At 38.2% G+C, this 20,109-nt stretch overlaps 1 protein-coding gene and 1 pseudogene across 2 annotated transcripts in view; one reads left to right on the forward strand and one right to left on the reverse strand.

The window, feature by feature from the left end:
* Positions 1-20,109, forward strand: part of PGBD1 (piggyBac transposable element derived 1) — a 340,888-nt gene that overhangs the window by 186,144 nt on the left and 134,635 nt on the right. The gene's annotated exons all lie outside the window — the stretch shown is intronic.
* On the reverse strand, positions 14,074-18,744 carry LOC308649038 (glutathione peroxidase 6-like; annotated as a pseudogene). Its single transcript, XR_014024418.1, has 4 exons — positions 18,591-18,744; positions 16,259-16,376; positions 15,582-15,681; positions 14,074-14,280 (listed from the first exon to the last, which is right to left on the reverse strand). The product of XR_014024418.1 is annotated as a glutathione peroxidase 6-like (transcript).

Below are 20,109 nucleotides of genomic sequence, written 5' to 3' on the forward strand. Positions count from 1 at the left end.
ACTGGGATGTGGCTCATTGTTAAACATGCCCCTGGGTTCAATCCCTGATAATAATTTTTTTAAAAAAAGGAAATGAAATCTAAATTGGCTTCATTTTCTTTTCTGTTTTAAAATTAAATTTATTTTTAACTAATACTTTAAAATGTACATATTGACTTTATTTATTTATTTTTACTGTACTGGGAATCAAACCTAGAGCCTCATGTGTCATAGGCAAGACCTAATTTGCTTTATTTTTTATTCTAGAATCAAGCAACATTTCATTTCCTAAAATAGAATAGTGTTCTGATGAGCTGAGTGGAAAAGTTTGGTTTTACAGACAGGAAACAGCTTAAAGAAAGCAGAAACAGAAACCAAGAATCAGATTGCTCATTTCATAGTTTCTTTCCTTGTAAGGAAGGAACAGGAAGACATAACAATAATAAAATAATTGATTAGCTAATATCAGGTTATTTCAGGATACTTCTTTTACATAAGGATTAATGTATCATTATCATGCCCACTGAAACTGGTCTGTTGTGGAAATTTGGCTGTTATCTTTCCAATCTTAATTTCCCCAGAGGTCAAACAGCTTATTATCAGCTTGACAAAGTGAAGCTTTAGCATAAATAAACTCCATTTTGATTTTTGAGTGTTGGGGTTCCATGTAAGAACAATGACCTACTATAATTTTTACTTACCTGGCAATTCTTGGTGTTCCTTGGCTTAAGGCCAATAATTGAATCTCAGCTGTCACTTTCACATGACCTTTCTCCTTTATGTCTGTGTTATCTATGTTTAAATCTCCTGCTCTCCTTTATTTGACTGGGGATTGTACTCAGGGGCACTTTGCTCCTGAGCTACATCCCCCTTTTTAAATTTTGAGACAGGGTCTAAATAAATTGCTGAAGTTGGCCTTAAACTTGGGATCCTCCTGCCTCAGCCTCCTGAGGCACTAGGATAACAAGCATGTGCCACCAAGCTGGCTCTTTCTCTTTACTTATAAAATCACCAGTCACTGGATGATGGTTCTCCTAAACCAGTAGTACCTTCATCAAAAGTTGATTACTTCCAGGTTTGGTGCTACACACCTAAAAAATCAGCTCCCTGGGAGGCTGAGGCAGGATAATCACAAGTTCAAGGCCAGCCTGGGAAAATTAGGGAGTGCCTACCTTAAAATAAAATAAAAAGGGCTGAGGGTATAGCTTGGTGGTAGAGTACTTACCTAGCATGTACATAACCTTGGGTTTAATCCCCAGAACCTCAAAAAACAAAACAACCACAAAAAGGAAAGAAAAATTTTGATTACTTCTGCAAAGAGTCTATTCCCAAGTACAATCACATTTACAGGTACTGGGAATTAAGACTTTCTAAGGGACACAATTCAATTCACAACATCCTTGGAAGTTTTATCCATAAATTTAGAATAATACCTCAGAGTGTTTTAAAAGGATTGAATATTCGGCCTCAAACAATTATTTAGTAAATGATAATAATGATATAAACAACAATGCAGTGAACTTTAAAGACTGTTTTATTTGTTTGTTTGTTTGTTTGTTTGTTTTTGGTACTGGAGATTGAACCCAGGGGTGCTTAACCACTGAGCCACATCCCAGTCCTTTTTTATATTTTATTTAGAGACAGGGAGTTGCTAAGTGCCTTGCTAATCTGCTGAGGCTGGCTTTAAACTCATGATCCTCCTTGCCTCAAGCCTCCCAAAGTGCTGGGATTACATGCGTGCACCATTGCACCTGGCTATAGACTGCTTTTTTTATGTACCAAATCAGCATCTTCCCCTTCCGCAGGATGGATCATAATTCACTGGTTTGTTTTTTTGTTTGTTTTTTATTTGTGTGTGTGTGTGTGTGTGTGTGTTTGCACATGTCAATTGTTTGTTGCTGTTGAAAACTGCATAATAAAATATTATGTTGTAGCCAAAAAAGCATCTTAAATATTTCTCAAATATTTTATGTACATTTACTCTTCAAATCCCCCATCAATTCTATTAGGTAAGTTTATAACTATTTTCCTTCCACATATGAGAAAAGCAATCTGCTACAGGTGCCTCAGTCATCACGTAGACCACCTGAGGTTTAAGCATAGACAGTGGGATCTACTTCAACAAGTTCTCAATCAAGATGAACAGAGGTAAGATCCAGGCATAAAGGATAATTTTAGAATTATCTTGCCATTTATGGTACTTACAATAATTTAGTAGTCATTTTTTTCATTAAAGTAAAAACATAATTTAAAATTTTGCAATGATTTCAAGAGGCTATGCTCTCTGATTACCTGTCCCATCCTATGTACTTCTTATATTCTTTCCTTGCCTTATTTTTCTCCACAGATTTTGTAAGTAGCTAATAAGTTTACTTATTGTACATATTAATATGTACTTTTGTACACATAATATAAAATCTATCAGAGCAGGGATTTTTCTTAGCTTTTTTTCATTGCTATATTTTCTTGCTTTCAGAAGTATATATGGGGCATAAAAAACAGGCAGTCAATGTTTGTTGAGTTAATGGATGAACAAATGGAAAACAAAAGGCATTAGAAATTCTGTGAATCCCAAAGCTAAGTTGCTTTAAATACTTGGCACAATTCTTCTGTCTGCTCTTTTCTCACAGCTTGTTGTCCTATCTGGGAGTACTTGGGTCTAGGAAATTTTAGCTTCCAGTCAATCATCATTTGCAAGGTTTCTGGTTCTTTCCTTGAGAGGATTAATATCGGCAAATAACTGTTTTTCTTCTTGTCTTCTTCAAAATGGCAAACACAAAGTTGGCCATATATCTCAGTGGCAGAGTGCTTGCCTAGCATGTGGGAAACCCTGGGTTTAGTCTCTAGCAATTAAAAAAAAACAGACGAGGTTGCCCCGCAAACATTCTAGTTTTCCTTTTAAGGTGACCAATCGTATGTACCTTATGAAATAAATTATAGAATTGGAGATTGGTAAGATACAGAGATATCATATATACAGCTAAGTATGTTAAACTGAACACATTGTAGCCGCTCAAAAACATTTTAATGCAAAACTTAGGTTAAAAATGAATTGAAGGTGTATACATTCCACTTCCGAAAGGTATTGCATTTGAATTGTTACGTTTTTAAGAATTTACTTCTTTTCAAAGTAAAGAATCTTTGTTATAAGTTTGGTGAGAATTTGAAGGGATGATCAGTAATTGGCCAACATAAAATGATTTTCAGAAAGAGCTAATTTGCCAGGGGGAGAAAAAGGCCCCACTGGGAGTCGAACCCAGGATCTCCTGTTTACGAGACAGGCGCTTTAACCAACTAAGCCATAGAGCCACACGAGAAGCAGGAAAAGAACTGAATCTATCACATTTTACGTGGACTAGATGTTTAAAAAAAATTAGTTTTTATTATCTGGTGTTATCAGTTGTCCTCACAAGATGTACCAACTCCAAAAAGACATTTCATTTCTTTTGGATGCTCTGAAGACATAAGAGTACACCAGGAAAAGTATTAGGCAGTTAACGGCGTTAAACAAAGGATTTTTTTTCTCTATTATTTCAAGGAAAGTCATTTCAGAAAGTCGAGGCTATGCAGCATATGATAAAGACCATTACAAACAGATAAAATACACACCTCTGACTCTTCAAAAAGTCGCATAGAAAAGGGGTCCCTAAGTAACAAAGTAACTCGCTTGGAGTGCCTGAAACTGCCAGATTTGTCAGGGGCCGGGCCTTAAGATTAACTTCAGCTGCAAGTGTCAGCCCGTTTAGTTACTCTTCGAGCCTCCTACTGTCTGTTTTCAAGAGGACCATGGTAAGATCTGCTCCACCTGGGGCCAGCCAGCCTCGAGAGGAGTGCAGAGATGCAAGAGGGGCGGCTCCGGTCTCAAGGGTGCACACTTGAAAAAATCCCACCAAGAAAAAGCCAAGTATTTGGCCAAGTGTCCTCCCGCCCTTTGTCCTCTTCTGCTCAGCTTGTTTTTTTTTTTTTTTGTTGTTGTTGTTGTTGTTTGTTTGTTTGTTTTGTTTTGTTTTTGTTGTGTTTGTTTTTCACTCTGGCAGTTCTAAAAATCATTTCGCAAAAGAAAACGCTTTCTCTCCATCTCAGTCTTGCAGCCTGTAGTGACCTCTGTTTTGCTTCCCGCTCTCACCCCCCACCAGAAACTGGGGCGGCTGGGCTGTGAGCCTGACCGAGGCTTGGGGCCTGGGTGAAGGCCGGGGAAGGGCGACGGGCGTACTGGTGAGTCTGTGGGTCCCGGGCCCCAGGGACTGGCGGGGGCTGAGACCGCCAAGGGATGAGGGGCAGGGAGCGGGAGACCCGGGCACTATCCCAGATCAGGTTGATGGGGTTAGAGGCGGCAGGGTTCGTCTTCTCAAGGACTGGGAGGACTCTTCCCAGACCTTCTTCAAATTCAAAAGCTCTCTGCTCCTAACTTTGGGAATTAAGGCCTTGAACACTTTCAACAACAACAAAAAAAGTAGGTCTGTCTGCACAGACATTTCTTTCCACGTCTTTCAAAATAAGAACTTTATTTAAAAGCAGGGATTTGCATTCCCAGTGAGTAGACACCGGAGGCTGGGAGTAGGTAGAAGAGCTCTTAGTCTTCCAGTTGCAATGTTAAAACTAACTTCCGGCTGATGACGCCTAAAACGTAGGTGGAAAACTTGATCACTAAGCGTAACCACCGTCTCAGAACCAGGTTGGTCATGGTGATTTTCAAACGAATCTCAAAAGTTGATTTTTCTAGACTCTAAAAGATTTTATTCTCCTGGGCGTAAAAGCTACTTCCTCTTTTCAACTGCGTATAGAACCAAGGGACAGCTACCTAAAACGACATTTTTTTTATTTTTATTTTTTAACTCTAGTTGGCAGAACTACAAAGTAATGATGCAGGATGGAGCATCTGATGTTTGGCAAGTGGGAATCCTGAATAGGTCTCTGCACACAATTTTAACTCTGATTTTTCCAAATTAAAGGGCATAAAGTTCTTGATGAGTGTGTATTGAAAGGAAATGGAGAAGTTAATATGCACAATGTTTGTAGTAAATTCAAATTTGGTACGTGTCTCTTGAACATTAGAAATAGCCTCTAAAAGAATTTGCTCTTTGTAGAAGTAGGTAAGCCATCCACAGTTGTAGGTTTTAGTCTCTTGGGAGTTTGCCGATTGGAACTCCATTTCCATCCATCATTTTCAAAGTGAGTCTTGGATATAAGCCCCCAGAGGGGTTCAGGGAGAGAGCTCACGTTTTGTGCTGCAGTGTTTTGCCTTCTTGGAAATTGCTGGTTTGGAAGAGATGTGTTCAGGAAAGAACTTTATCTTTAACATAATGAATTAAGGGCAATTAAGTTTCAGCTACAAGAAGAGCTTTTTCCTTATTTCCCCTTCTTTTTCATATCTTTGGCAAGATTTGAAGTCTAAAAGAATAGAACTTTATTTTTTACTTGTCCCAAACTTGAAATGTGTCAAAGCACATGGTCCTCATCTCTTTACCCAACTCTCACTCCCTACCCCACCTCATCTCCCAGATCCAGCCTTAAAGCCAAATACTAACTTTTGTGTTTCCTTCTATGGATATGTTCTGCACATATAAGTAGTACATGTGTGTATATCATTATTCCCACTGTAATATTAACAGACAGGGTATCCAACACTCTAACCCTTAATCATATAGTGATTCAAATAGAAAAACAGGAAACACCCCCCCCCCGCCCCCGACATTACTTTGGTGGCTAGTATTCTGTTAAATTTATCCAATCAGTCACTTGCCCTTACTATCAAAGCTGTCATGAACAACTGTGAACATTGACTATTTCACACATTTGTGGAAAGTTTCTGCCAGTGGAATGGATAAATCAAAATTGAGATGGTGGTAATTTTGATGGATTATCCCTAGACATTAATGACAATTTTTTATGCCCAACAGCAACATTTGAGAACCTATTTACCATACCATGACCAGCAATGTTTATGAAATAGTAACAGCATTTATTTAGGGCTTATTGTTTATGGGACATGTACTATCTTTACATTCTTAAGACTTAATCTTCATAAAAATCCTATGAAAATATTACTGTTTCCCCATACCTAACAGATAGGAAAACAAATTTTTTTCAGTTTAAATAGATTGTTTAAAGAGAATGAACAGAAGAATCAAGCTTATATATCTAGGTTTGTAACAAAGGGTTTTGCTTTTGTTTTTTGTTTCTCAATTTGATGAATGAAGAAGAATGGTGGGCTGGAGCTGTAGCTCAGTGGTAGAGCACTTGCCTGACACGTGAGAGGTGCTGGGTTTGATCCTCAGCACCACATAAAAATAAGTAAATAAAATAAAGATGTTATGTCCATCTACAACTAAAAATATTAGAGAGAGAGAGAGAGAGAGAAGAAGAAGAAGAAGAAGAAGAAGAAGAAAGGAGAAAGGTATCTCAGGCTGGTATATAGCTCAGTGATAAGAGCATTGCATAGTCTATAAGAGGCCCTGGATTCAATCCTTAGCACTGCAAAAAAACACCAAGGAAAATTCTATAGATATTTTTCCCCTAAATATTTTTTCAAAAATTTTAAAGCCACTTGCTTTTTCTTTCTATGAAATGTTAGTTATAATCTTTTTCCCTTTTCCTCCAGATTATTTTTTCTTTGTTGATATATGTTATCTTTATTTTTTTTAATGTGTGTTCTTGTGTATGTTTAATGGGTTGTAAAATAGTGAGTTGAGACCATTGTCTTTCAGAGACCAAAGAGAATCTAAAAGAATTAAAACTGTTTTACTCATCCCTTTACCAGGAAGCAAGAAAAGGTATACAGTCTGTAAGGAAAAGTTGGGGAAGAAGTAAAAATTCCTATCTGGGTACTGTTACCCTGCCCTAAAGCTTATACTGCTTAGGTGACCTAGCTAAATTTCTACCACACCCTAATCTTGCTTATATTTAAGGCCAGAAGACCAGAAGGCTGGAAAGCCCTCTTCAGGAGGGCTAGCTAAAAGTGGTTAGATCTAAGATGGCTGCCAGTATGACCTGGACAACCTCTAACCTCTTTATAATAAAAGACTTGAATATTACTCCCCATTGTTAGCTCACCCCTCTTCCTCATTTCTTTTACCCTTTACCTATAACCTTCTGTTCCTTGGGAAATAGGAAATTGATTTGTAAGTTTATTTCCCATTTCTCCTATTCTTGACCAAGAATAAAAGTCTCCACTATTCAATTGGTGCCAAGTCTTATTATTAGTTCCATAATTGTGACAGGGAAAAAGGGTCAAAATTGGGAACAAAATTTCCCAGAGATTCAAAGAAAGTAATGCTTGTAATCTGAAACTTGAAAGAACAAGAGAAAACTTGTAGTGAGAGCAATGAAGGCAAAAGAAAATGAGAACTGGTTTTGACCTAAATCACAATATGGGTCAAATGAAAGATATGTGAAAGAAAATTATTTTGACATTTGTTAAATGGTAAGGAAAACTTCACTTAATATTGTTGCAATAGGTTAATATCATTGCAATAAGGAGAAAAGACTGAACACTGAACCCAACTCTGAATACAAAAGGGACAAGTAGAAATTTATAGCCAAAAAGCAGGGGAGGGGAGTTAGTGGATGGAAAATTACTAAGAAGAAACATCAAGGGAAGAGAGATTTTTGCTAAACTGGCCTAATAGGATTCTTGTTAACAGCAGGACAAGGGCTTATATATCAAGAGTGAGGAGTAAATAATTCAATCAGTTTACCTTACAGACACAAATCCCTCAATCTTTAACTTCCAGAAAGAATGCTTTGCCTTTTTGTTTCTTTTTTCTTTTTCTTTCTTTTCTTTTTTTTTAAATGTATTTACAAGATCCTTTGACAGTTTCCAACCCTGGGGCTTCTGACTTGCTGATAGTCTCAAAGGATTTACCTACAACTTAACTAAAAACCCACTCATAAAAGAGTCCCATTGCAACCAGTAATGTATGACTAGACCCTCAGCGCCAATCTCAATTTGTTCAAAATGACTTCTGTAATAATACAGCCAATAAAAAATTGCTCAAAATAAGTTACTCACTCCAGTGTTCCCCTCTCTTCAAAAACCTCAGTCCCCAGTCCTTCTTCCCTAGACAGGATACTAATGTAGGTTTTTTTTGTTGTTGTTGTTGTTGTTGTTTCTGGTGATTAGAACCCAGGGCCTTACTGCATGTAAAGCAAACACTCTACTAACTGAGCTATATCCCTAGCCCCTTAAACCTGTGTCACCTAATTTGCAAATCTAATCTGTACCCAAATAAAAACTATCATTGCTTTGATTTTAAGTTTGTTTATTTTTTCTTGATTCACATTGTAAAGGATATTACAAAGGGTACAGATAAAGAGGTGCTTAAGGCAAGGTGGGTACATGAAGGGTACATTATCTATTCTTTCTTCAGGGAAGCCATGCTCTAGAAATCTCCATGTGTTCTCCAAATCTTATTGTTTAGGGGTTTTTGTTTTGTTTTATGTTTTTGTTTTGTTTTAGTTATACATAGACACAACCTCTTTATTTTGTTTATTTATTTTTATGTGGTGCTGAGAATAGAACCTAGTACCTCACATGTTTGAGGCAAGCATTTTGACACTGAACCACAACCCCAGCCCCTGTTGTTTAGGGTTTTTATTGGAGGTTTCATCCCTATCACCCAGGAAAATGACAAGAGCTTTAGAAATTCTATGCTGGGAACCAGAAGTAGAGTCTAAATATATGCAGTTGCCCATGACCCTAATGTTATGTGGCAAGGGTCCATTGCAGAGCTGAGGTAGCTCTCTCACTTGTGATCATGCCAGAAGGATTTCGGACATGTTGCTCTGAAAACATGGTCTGTGTAAGGGTCACAAATACCCCCCACCACCACCACCTTTGGGTAACTTGTGTTATGGTATTTCTGGCAGATAACAGTTGTTTGCTGAGGAATGTAAATATCCTGTTGATTTTAGCCAAGCAGGGTTGTGGGTAAATTGCTTTTGTTAAAAAAAAAAAAATGCTTGTGAGGGTCCGCACTATGGGTTCATGTTCCCACTGCTCACATCTATTACTTATCACTATCGAACACCAAAATCTGAAGAAACTCAAGTCTCATATAAAATGACCTGGTATTTGTATATAATCTATGTAGTCCTCCTCTATACTTTAAATCTTCTCTAGGTGACTTAAAATAACCAATCCAATATAAAATGCCATGCAAATGATTGTATACTGTGTTGTTAAGGGAATAATTAAAGAAAAAAGTCTGTAAATGGTCAGTACAAGCACAATATTTTTTTCCTAAATACAGTATTTTCCATCTGTAATTGTTTGAATCCACCAATGCAGTATGGCTGTGGCTGTGAACAGGAGTCTGTAACCACATGATTACAATAGAAATTCTCCTCACTCATTGTATGTCAAAATGGCAAATGTTTCTGCAAATTCTCCATTGTTTAGAGCAGTAGTCCTCAAACTTTAGCAAGAATTAAGATCACCCGGAAGGCTTTTGAAAACCCTAATTGCTGGGCCTACTCCCAGAATTTCTGATTCAGTGAGTCTAAGAAAGATATGAAAAGTATATTTCTAAAAAAAAAATCTCCAGTAATGCTACCGCTACTGGCCAGGGACCACACTTTGTGAAGCATTTTCCTAGGAATAGAAGTCACGAAAGGGAAAATGGTGATTGAGTGAAGGATTGTCAGTGTCCTTTTCTCAGGGTCTCCACTGGGGATCATCCTGAATATTGAGTTGTTTGTGAGGGGGTGATAGATGTCTATGGTCTTACCAAATTTGCTTTACTGGGATAGTGGTGCCACCTCCACTAGCACTGAATGTTGGCTATTAATGGCTTACAGCTGAAATTCTTTAGAGGATTTTCTTCAGCCAAAGGGAGTGCCTTTAGGCCCCAAGGGTGAACCCACAAGCCAGTGACTGACTGCGTTACAAAGGCCATCACTCTTCCTTCCAGAGGGGACCATCATAGTGTAATTTATTCTGATGCTAAACTCCAGACTGGATTTCAGGAAATAAGACATAAAGGAAATTGCATCTTTACTTCTCTTTCCCCTGCCCTATCCTGCTTCATGGATTCCCTTTCTTTTGAGATGGCTCTCCTAATTATTTATGTGTGTCTGAGTCCCAGATTCTGTTTGTAGGGAACAAAAACCAAGTCAAGAGTTTGTGAGACCACAGGAGCAAGATTTGATGTGTTCTGGAATGAACCATGAGACCACAGGAGCAAGATTTGATGTGTTCTGGAATGAACCATGGCCTATTATTTTTCATACAAACACAGAGCAAAAGTTATTCTAATTAGGTTTCCAGTCTTGTGGCTTCTAGCACTGACACAGGCACATCCAAAAGCTAAAAAATGCCAGTGTCCACACAATCCACAGGGAAGATGTTGCATTCACAAATTAACTCATATAGAGGAGACTATACTGGAATCTTATATCCAGAAATGGGATAGGATAATTAGAAGGTCTGAGTCCTGGTTTTCTGGGAATTTAGAATCTTCTGAACCTGCCTGAGAACCCTCCCCAAAGGTTTTGTGATCAATAGTGCATAGAAATTCCAGATGTGTCACAGGTTCTCAGTGGTATTATGGCTTTATGGAACTAACTAGCTCCAATTTACCTGATGTGCCTGAGATGTGGGAACTTCAGTTGGAAGGAAAAGTTCCATAGCAAGAGCAACTCCTGTGATGAAAATCATAGTCACTATGATAGCAATAACAATCATTTAGCTTCTATAATAGACAAGACCTCTTGAGCCACTCTTGGGAAGTCCACCTCTTCCCAGAAGTTTCTGTGTATAGCTTTCCTTGGTCACTGAGAGCTATAATGGGGATTGGTTGAGGAGAAGAGAATTAGAATTTTTTTCTTTATCCTCTTTTTATAAAAATTTTTACATTATTATTATTATCAACATTGTTGTCATTGTTTGCAACATTCTAATCTGCTTACCCAACACCTGTCATCCCTTGGCAGACATTTTTTGTTTCTACTTTTCCTGACTTTGGCTCTTCTCATAACATTTACTTTTCTCTTCCAGGACAGCCACTGGAGGGCATCAGAAGTATAGAGGTTGAATTTTTCAGAGCCGCAGCAAGATTGCAAACTCTCACAGATATTCCAGCACAATATGCTTAAATTAAAGGCTCTTTCTTCACTACTTTAGGAATGTTGCTCCCCTTGAGCATTTACTTCTCTACAGCAACAATGCCTGAGATGGTAATGATAGTAATAATAATCTAACTTCTCTTTTATTTTTTAAATTTGTTCTTTTTAGTTATACATAACAGTAGAGTATACTTTGACATATTTATACAAACATGGAACAAAACTTATTCTAATTAGGTTTCCAGTCTTGTGCTTGAACATAATGTGAAGATTCACTGTGGTATATTCATATATGTACATAAGTAATCTAGCTTCTATAAGACTGGATAAACCAGTATCTGAAAAGAGTTGTATACACTGTGTCACCTCATCCTCCACCCACTTGCTGGACCTTACTTATCCTGATCTGAAAATAGTCAACAGATCTGAAACTCTCTGGAGAACTGTTGAGGTCTGGGGATGGCTTTAAGAACTTCAGAGATTGAGAAGAATTCAAAATTAACACACATTTCTCAATACCACTTGTGGCTAATTCTGTTATGTCCTTACTGTCCTTAAAACTGCCATGGCACCAGATAAATGATAATGGAAGTCTCAAATCCTATAGTTTATGGTCAAGAATGGCCAGATTTTTTTTAAAAAAAAATTCATTTCCCTATTAGATTTTGAATTCAAGAAAGCAAAGCATCCAAATTTTTTATTTTTCTCTTATGTGTCTGCCACTTAGAAATTTTAGGTTCTTAAAAATCATTTTCCTAATTAAAGGGAGATCAGTTGAGGAAAGGGACCAAGGGATAGGAGGAGGGGAGGGATGGAAGAAGTGCTAGGGCCCATTATTTCATTAAATTTTGTGCATGTATAAATATGTAACAACAACTCTTATTGTTAGGTAGGTACAGCAATAAAAAATACACTAATAAAAATGTGGAAATAAAAATAAAATAAATTTTTAAAATGAAAAAAAATCATTTTCGTGATCATTTCTGTTTAGTTTGTCAATTTCCATGTTCCTATATAAAAAATTAAGTCAGAGATCATATTTCTACTTAAGTATGCAGCAGAATTATGATCCCCATAATGTTTGATGTTACTCACTGATACATACTGCTTCTGAAACAATTCTTCCCACCACACCCTCTCTCACACAAATACACATACATAATTTCCTGCACTTTTGTGTGGTGCTATGGATTAAACCCAGGTATACTCTTACCACTGAACTACATCTTCAGTCCTTTTTTATTTTTTATTTTGAGACAGGATCTTGCTGGGTTGCTATGGATCTTGCTAAATTGCTGAGGCTGGCCTTAAACTCTTTGCCATGCCAGACTTAAGTGTAAAATATTTTAAAGTGCAGCCACCTGTGCCAAAATAATCTGTTGAAAATAAGAGAAAAGCAACTATCTTATTTTCCTTCTCACCTAATCTTTTCTTTCCTTTGTGTCTTATTTCCTGAAATCTCAGTCTATTATAAAATATTTAGTTTCAATTATAAAACTATGGGAGACCAACCTCATACTTGACTGAGTTAACTCCCCTGCTGGGCAATGAGGCCTTAGGCACCCATGCTGCTATACTGTCCCGCTCTTCTAGGGTCCGAGTGACTGTGTCTTCTTACAGCCCCATGGGTGAAGCTACACTCAACTGTTCCTTTGTAATATAACCCCTTGCCCTGTTTAGGACAGAATCTTCCATGGAAGTGCCTTGTGTGTGTCCCCTTCTCTTACTGTGTCCTTGGGTGTGGCCTACCTAGATGTCAGTCAACCTCCTGACAGTGGACATCATGAAACTAGACTCAGCCCCCTGAAACCTGACCCCTTGCCTCATTTGAATAGCTTTTCCTCAATAAAATGGGTCAGCGCACGGGTGCCTGGGTCTGTGTGTGGGGGGGGAGGGCTCTCTCTCTCTCTCTCTCTCTCTCTCTCTCTCTCTCTCTTCCTGCGGACCCTTAAGGTCAGAGGAGCCATCACAGCGACCTCAAAGGAAAAGATATTTGTGTCTCTTGTGTGGTTATTTTGCGCAGCCCAGTCAGCCCAGTTTACCTGGAGTGACCCCTGAGCCTTTTAGTCATGAACTGAAACAACAAAGGGAAAGTAGGGCTTTTCAGAGGTGTTTTGAATCTCCAATTAGGAGGGTTTTTTTTTCTTGTTTTTTTTTTTTTGATACACTTTTTATATTTTTTCTGCTTTTATGTGTATTCAGATTTTAATAGTATGAAAATTTTATAAACAGAAATTTATGTGTATTTATTAGAGGTGGGGGGAGGGAGGGAGGGAGGATTCTTTCAGAAGCAAGAACTTCTCTCATACAGGCGCTTAGCCAGGAGACCTGAATAGGAGGCATAGAGGGGCCTGACATTAAGAGGTCAGTGCTCCCACTGGGGATGTAGCTTAGTGGTAGAGTGCCTGCCTAACATGCATGAGGCCCTGGATTTGATTGCAGCACCCCACACACTCACAAAAGAGGTCACAGCAGCTGTATGTCTACAGTTTCACCCAGTAATTTTGAATGTGCCAAGGTAAGCTCTAAAGTGCTTTTGAGAGAAATAAAATTCTGAAAAGCAAAGTAAGGAGGTTAAGAAATCAGGAACAAAGAAGAGGTATGAATGCAGACAAAATGTGGGACTGGAAAAACATCATTGAAGCCAAGTTGCTGCAGAATTTTTTTTATTTTTTTATTTGTGTCAATGATATGCTTAAAGTTGGGGAGACTTACAGTGAGGAGAAAACCCATGTTCAGAATGAAAGGACATTCCTGCCCAGGTGCCATGACCTGAATGCACTAAGGGACAGGCACCAAGGAAGGTTCTGGTGGGGTCCGGCTCAGAGGGGCTTTAGGACCCACCATCATGGAAATGCCCCTCCTTTTATGTGAGGTGAGGTTTCTGCTCTCACTGTGTCTCCAGAATCCTACACTAGAATTATAGGGTGGCAGAGGAATAAAGGAGAACGAAGCAGGGAGAGGAAGTTTAACAAAGCATGCCCTCCTTGGAGGACAGTGAGGCTAGGAAGGTGACCTAGAGAGTCTTGCCTACTGGGTATCAAACTGCTTTAGGTATTCCAGGATGTCCAATTTGACTGTACTGACTGGAATCTGGTGGAACCAGCGCATGACAGGGACTCCATCAGGCCCCACCAGGAACTTCTCAAAGTTCCAGCGGATATCATGGACCTTCATGGGCTCCCAGAAGAGTTGTTTTGAAGAACCCAAAAGTTCAGAGGTTGGAGGGCAGGAATTCTGGAGTACAGATATGAAAAATGGAAAAATAAGTTTATTTCTGCTTCTATGTGGTCTGGTCTTCTTCCTACACCTAGGGGGTTTTCTTGCCATTATTATTTCCTCTATTATACATTTTAATATATTAACTATTTAAAATACTTCTTGTCAACCATAGACATTTCAATGTATCATCACCAATACACCAAATACCAAACAACCAGAAGGTAAAAAGCATAACAATAAACAGAGAGCACTCTCCCTTTGTCTCTCTTCTATTCCCATGATTTTATCATGGTATATCAGTAAAAGAGTATCTTCCATTTTCTTAGGCAAGTCATATTCCTTTTTTAATTCTTTTTTATTTATTTATTTTTTATGTGATGCTGAGCATCGAACTCAGAGCCTCACACATGCTAGGCAAGTGCTCTACCACTGAGCCACAACCCCAGATGAGGGCAAGTCATATTCTATAGTTTTATTTTTCTCAGGTAAAAAATAATAGGTTGGTTTAAAGGAATAAGTCCCAGAATTAGGATTTCATAGCCCCCCCCAAAAAAAAATTCAATAGCTATTTTTTAAATACTAATATAGAATTATCAACATTCATTTTGACATAAGAATATACTATAGCCATAAAGGATTTTTCAATATTAGGCTTAGCTGCTCAAAAATGATGATATCACTATTTTTTGAGTAATAAAAAGTCAATTTATATGGTGTAACCTAATGGTAATTTGTTATGGATAAATTATAGTCTTTTATATGCAATAGGTTGGGATTTATTGAAAACTTTCTATATTGTCCACCCCACCCCCTGTTCACTGTGGTTGGGTGAAAATATCAAGAACCAGACTTGTTCTGCAGATAAGAATTTGGGGACAAGGGTACTAAGATATCCTGGGGAGTCCTTCTATCCTGGTATTCTCTTGTTTTAATGTTCTGTAATTCAAAATTCTCTTACCATATGACACTCTACCCTATCCATATCTGTGTTTATCTCCTGAATAAATATATGAGTTTATTCAGGAAAGAGAATTCATCCTATTAGTATTTGTTAACTCATTGTACAGCATAGTCCTTTGCACATGTTAGGGATTTAATAAATTATTATTAATGAATGAATTATTATCATTCAGTAAGGGAGATTAGTTCATGTCAGAGCTATCAGATAGTACATGTTTCCTCTACTTGAAGCCAAGTCTTCATAGGAGTTATTGCCATAATTTTTAACAGAAAATCTCTTTTTAACACAAGCCCCTTTGCTTTCAGTTTATCTCTACCAATAGAAACCAATCCATGCCAAGTTTATGTTTACTCACCTTGAGGAATGTAAAGACCTTCTGTTCTTTTTCTCCATTTACATCACCTTTCTCAAAGAGCTGAAAATTGGGGACAAAGCCACCACCTGGACGCACATACCTGCAGGAACCAATGGGGATCCAAATTAAGACAAGAAAGGATAGTAATGCTACCAAAACTTTACCACAAAAAAAAATCAGAGATTAAAACGAAGATGTTGTAGACAAGGAAGGTAAAGAGAGGGTCCCCCAGAATCAGGATTTTAACCATAGACTCTAAGGAGCCAATAAAGAATTCCAAGAAATTAGAAAGGCAAGTTTCCTGATTCATTTTCATTTCCTATATTTCCTCCTTTTCTCCTGGACTTCTTTTCTAGTAAATCCTCCCGTGGTTTGACCATCAAAAAAACTCAACGGTAGAGAGAACAGGCCAGGGGTGTAGTTCAGTGGTAGAGAGTTTGTTTAGCATTGACCCTGGGTTCAAAAAAAACAAAAAGAAAAAGAAAATGGGGAGAGCAAATATTTGAACACTGCCAACATGGACAGATTGAATCCAAAGCTTCATAGCACTGTGGTGATATTCTTCAACCCATTTGATCTATCAACCACCCGAGAAGTTCCTAGAATGGGAGGGCCTCTAGGCAGAATGAGGAAGGGGAATCATGACAGCCTCTGCAGGACCCCATGCAGGCACTCACTTGAGCCCAGAGAGAATCTCTGAGTTTTTTCCTGGTTCTTGTTTTCCAAATTGATTACAAGGAAAGCCCAACACAATGACATCTAAATGCTTCAGCTCCTCCTGCAGTGCATTCAGTTCTGTAGGTAGAGAACAGTATGGGTCAACTAGTCAGAAGCCCTATCTCAACCAGTGAAAGACCACTAGATTTATCCATTTATCACATGAATAACCAGAAGACTGTGAAAGAAGAGTTTCTAGTTATAGAGACAGATCAGGCAGATCAAAAAACTATCACACAAGTTTCCAGAATCTCATCGGAGTTGTTGCCAGTTTAGTGTTTCCCATAATTGGCTATACTTCGCCTTCCAATAGAAGCTCTTATTTAAAGCAAACAAACACAGACTGGTTAGTCTTGCAAAGCTTCCTATTTGATTGTGAAGAGAAGCCGGACTTGAATTCTGCTGCCTTTGTTAGTTGATGGGTTTGATTGAGCAAATGTTTTTTCAAGAAAAAGGCAAATGGAATGGACATATTACCCTCCTCTCCCCTCCCCTATATGTCCCACGGTGACACAACCCGACACTTCAATCAAGTTCCCAAGAGCACTCTGCTGGTAGTGGTAGAGGGAATCAGAGAAATTCCAAGCCTGGCTCCAAAGCATTCTCTACTTTCTTATTAATTCAAGTGATCTAACTGATGCCATTTCCCTGGATCACTCAACGGGATCCCAGGTCACAAACTCCAAATTTCTCTTTGCCACTGTCAGGAAGCCTCTGACTTACCTGACTAGATTTGTGCCAGGATTTCCATCTTCAGCTATTTTTAGTTCAGATTTATTCAGTCCCCGGAACCACCCACAGCCAGACTCATTTAGACTCAGCTCTGCTGGCACTTCCCCTAAGAACTCCGAACCTCTTCCCTTTCTATGTTTCTTCAATTCTGTCCACACCTCAACTCCCTCTTCTCTTTGGCTATCAAGAGTACTTCCTTCTTTAAGAAAAAAAAAAAATTGCTTTTTGGTTGTAGTTGGGCACAATGCCTTTATTTTATTCATTTATCTTTTATGTGGTGCTGAGGATCGAACTAGGGTCTCCCACGTGTGCAGTGAGTGCTCTACCACTGAGCCACAACCCTATGCCATGAGTTTGTCCTTCTTATAGCTGAAAACTTAGCAGACCTTGATTGTAGGGCTTTGGCAAGTTCCTTTGACTCTCATATGAGTTCATTTACTCATATGGATTAAAATTTGAATGAGATGCTCTCTAAAATTCTCATAAACAAGGTCAATAAATTATATCACAGCAACACAATGGATAACTGCAACTTAAAAATGAATGAGAAAACTCACCATGTAACTGACACAGAATAACATCCAAGATATTTTATTATGTGAAAAGCAAGATACAGAATCAGAGAGACACAGACAGAAGAGGAGGAGGAGGAGGAAGAAGAAGAAAGAAATATTTGCTTATAGTTGCATAAAAGATTTCTGGAAATATATATCATAAACTTTTAACAACAGTTGCCTAAAAGAAAGAGAAAATGAACAGTGTCCCTGTTGAACCCTTTTGTATCTTTTGAATTTTGAACGTTGTGAATGAATTACCTATTCATTCAACACATAAATTTAAATTAGGGACTGGGATATAGCTCAGTGGAAGAGTACAGACTTTGTACACGTAAGGCCCTGGTTTCAATCCCCAGCACTACAAAGAAGAAGAGAAAGAAAAGAAACAAGAAAGAAAGAAAAAAAAAACAGAATTAAATGAAAGCCGTTTTAAAAGCAGGTTCATGTCCCATGCATCCACCATTCACGCATTATGAATTTTTATATTTACCATATTTTTCAAATTTAACCATTTGAAAGAAAGAAAATTTAGACTTACTAAATGATACTAAACTCTCATTTGGATTCTTATAATTAGGTACATTAGGTACTGCACGCTTACTCTCTCTCTGATCCCCTGGGGATCAGACTCAGGGCTATATTCACAAACCCCTAATCTGTACTTTTGAGAGTATCTTTTTGTTAAACAATGTATCTAATAATTTCTGAGAAGGCCAATGGTTGCCTGTAATATATGTTCCCCTCAGGATATAGATATGTTCAGGGTACAGCTGTTCCTAGTAATCTTTGATCAAATCTTTGGGAAAGTCTAAATTCTCAAATCTGGAGATATTTCTTCTGGCATTCTAAGAAGCAGAGCAATAAAAGGATTTAGGGGAATAGACTCTCACATCTTCACTTATCCCATCTCCCACCCACAATGACACATTAGTAAAACCGTCAAGAATTAGAATATGGCTATCTGACAAAACTAGTTCACAAAGAGTTGAACTTTAGTTCTTACCAGGATACTGAGCTGTCAAGCCTCAATAGGTGGCCACGTTGACAAAGAGGACATGCTTGCCAGCATACTTTTTGAACTGGATGTACTCCTCACCACTGAGAGTGAGGGCTCCATACTCATAGATGGTGCCAGTCACCCCTTTGTTGCAATCCATCTGAAATGTAACAAAAGTAACTGTAATATAATCCTATAAACAATAACTCCCAACATCTGTGGATTTGTGGTGGTGGGGGGAGAGTATTGTTTGTTTTGTTTCCTGGAGCAGGGTGTGGGGGGGATACTAGGGATTGAACCTAAGGGGTGCTTAACCACTGAGCCACATCTCTCTTTTTTTTCTTTTTTCTTTTGACACAGGGCCTGGCTAAGTTACTGAGGTTGGTCTTGAACTTCTATTCCTCCTATCTCAGCCTCCCCAGTCACTGGGATTACAGGTGTGTGCCACCACACCTGGCTCTGTGGACTTTTTAAAAGAATTTAAAATGTTTCGTGTAATATCTTGAAATTTTAACAAGTGAAGATATTCACGTAAAATTTTAGTTCGAGCAGATGCCACAATGGGAATTTTTGTCTTTTAACGTACAAGTAGCCTTTCTTACTAAGAAAAAGTCACATGGATATCATCCTGTCACTGGTACCTACAAAACTCATTTGCAATGTCCCCTTCTTATCCTTATATTGTGGAGAAACATCCTGGACTGCTCAAGGATTAGGAATTATAATTATAAGCATAAATAGCTAAAGTTTTCTGCCTACAAGCACGCCAAGATAAAAGGGCAGATAGGACTTGAAATAAAAGTCTAAGATGTTGTTATTTGATAAGAAAGATCAGATTACTGGCAAAGTGGAAAAAAAGTCATAGAATTTTAGAGCACTTTAAAATGGACTTCAAGTGATCTCAGTCCATAAAGGCCTGCCCCATTCAAGGAAGGAACTGCCTATGGGTGACTGCTGTGCAGAGTGTGGCAAGAAGCTTGTTATCATCTTTTGTAGGTTCAGTCACAAGAATATCAGGCAACAACTTCTCCTCCACCATCCTTAGAGAAAAGGAGGCAGACCCCCCCCCCTCTGTATGTTTCTTTAAATCTGTATATTACTATGTATATATGTTAACACAAATATTTGGAAACTTTAGTCAAGAAACTCACTGTGGGGCTGGGGATGTGGCTCAAGCAGTAATGTGCGGGGCGCTGGGTTAGATCCTCAGCACCACATAAAAAAATTTAAAAAATAAATAAAGATGTTGTGTCCATCGAAAACTGAAAAATAAATATTAAAAAATTCTCTCTCTCTCTCTCTCTCTCTCTCTCTCTCTCTCTCTCTCTCTTCTCTCTCTCTCTTTTTTAAAAAAAAAAACTCACTGTGATGGGGTTGTCTCATATATGCCTGCATTTTATTTGCCTTCGTGCCTTTCTTGCTAAAGTAAAAAAAAGTCACTTGGAAATCATTCTGTGTACTGTCTTTTGTGTGCCTCTATCCTCCTTGCCTTCTTGTTACCTTTGCTCTGGACTCAACAACTTTC

This window comes from Spermophilus citellus (assembly GCF_964194105.1).
Source record: "Spermophilus citellus genome assembly, chromosome: 5".
Lineage (NCBI taxonomy): Eukaryota > Metazoa > Chordata > Mammalia > Rodentia > Sciuridae > Spermophilus > Spermophilus citellus.